Genomic DNA, 1676 nt, shown 5'->3' with positions numbered 1-1676 from the left:
TTTGAGACAGGGTCTCACACTCTGTTGCCTGGGCTAGAGTGCAGTGGCATCATCTTAGCTCACTGCAACCTCAAGTTCCTGGGCTCAAGCGATCCTCCTGCCTCAGCCTCCTGAGTAGCTGGCACTACAGGTGCACACCATCACGTCTGGCTAATTTTTTCTATTTTTTGGTAGAGATGGGGGTCTCACTCTTGCTCAGGCTGGTCTCGAACTCCTAGCCTCAAGCGATCCTCTTGCTTTGGCATCCCAAAGTGCTAGGATTACAGGCGTGAGCCACTGTACTTGGCCAGAAATAACTTTTATACACTCTCAAATAGCTCTGGAAGGTAACTATTGTTATGTCATTTACAGAAGGAAAAAAAAACTGAAGGAGAGAGAAATAGGTAATGCTGTCATAGTCCTAACCGTACTATATGATGTGACTCAAATGTGATTCAGACTTGACCCGGCTCCAAAAGCCTATATTCTTCACTATGACACCTGAGTGGGGAAGCACAGGTGTTACCCAGTGAATAGTGAAGATCCAGAGAGGAGGAGGAATAAAAAGTTCCAGCTGGTAGCAGTCTGTAAAGGGGTTGTGGAATCAGGACAGTAGACACAATCCCAACTGAGAATTCCTGGGTCCACAGATACCTTTTTCTGACCCTGGCCTTCAAAGCTCACTCTCAGGTGAGTTCAAGGTAAATGAGTGGGAGGGAGCCTTTGCAGACATAGCCAGGCTATGCTTCCTTCTTGTATGAGATGTTTTATATTAATAAATCATACATCCTGGGCCCAGTGGTTTAGACTGAAGAAATTCCTCTTTCTACTATTGGAGTGGCATTTGCATTTCTCACAATTTTTAGTCTTACCATGACTTTTTCACGGCCCAAGGAAATTCATTCATATCAGTGCTTCAATTTTTTGGTTTGGTGTTTTGAAAAATTGAAAATACAGAAAGTTCAGAGAATGCTACCTACTTTCTTGGGACTTAGTCATAGGCATAAAATAGATATATTTCTTTTGACTTCATTGGGAAAGTGTGACTTGCAATAGGATATCAGAATAATAGTTCCAAGCTGGTAAGCCTGATGAAGGACATTCACTCACCAGATAGCTAGAAGGGACATTTCTATTGAAAACTCAGTGAAATATAACCTGGAACAATGAAACAGACATTAATACATCAACAGAGTGAGAAAAACAACCAGCAACAGAATGCTTACTGAGGAGAAATGCAAGATGAAGAGGCTTAGCTAAACAAAGGAGTCTCATTGATTGTAAGGCAAAAAGTGATCCTTGTGTGATAAGAGCCAGATTCCGGGTGAAGCAGCTGCTGTCAGAATGAAACAGTAATGAATTTCTGTCCACTTACTGGTCTTTTGGCCTCCAGGGGACCTTACTCAGCCAGCAGTTCTATTTTCAGAAGCAGAGGATAAACACATGCTTTAATCCCACCATTTAAAATCTGGTAAGTATTTTTACCAAAAGCCTGTGGCCAGTTTTTCCATTATTTTTTTGTATATCTATTTGCATATCTACATTTATGTCTCCATAGATATCTTCAATTTTCCCTTGTATACTACCTCACTTGGTTAAGAGCTTAAGCTCTGGATATACATGGATTCAGGTCTTGACTATGTAATTTATTAGCTGTTTGTTCATTTGCTGACCTTGGAAAAAATTGATCTCTTTAT

Source organism: Propithecus coquereli, unplaced genomic scaffold, assembly GCF_000956105.1.
Source record: "Propithecus coquereli isolate 6110/MARCELLA unplaced genomic scaffold, Pcoq_1.0 Scaffold210, whole genome shotgun sequence".
Lineage (NCBI taxonomy): Eukaryota > Metazoa > Chordata > Mammalia > Primates > Indriidae > Propithecus > Propithecus coquereli.
The sequence above is the reverse complement of the archived record's forward strand: the minus strand, read 5'-3'. Positions refer to the sequence as shown.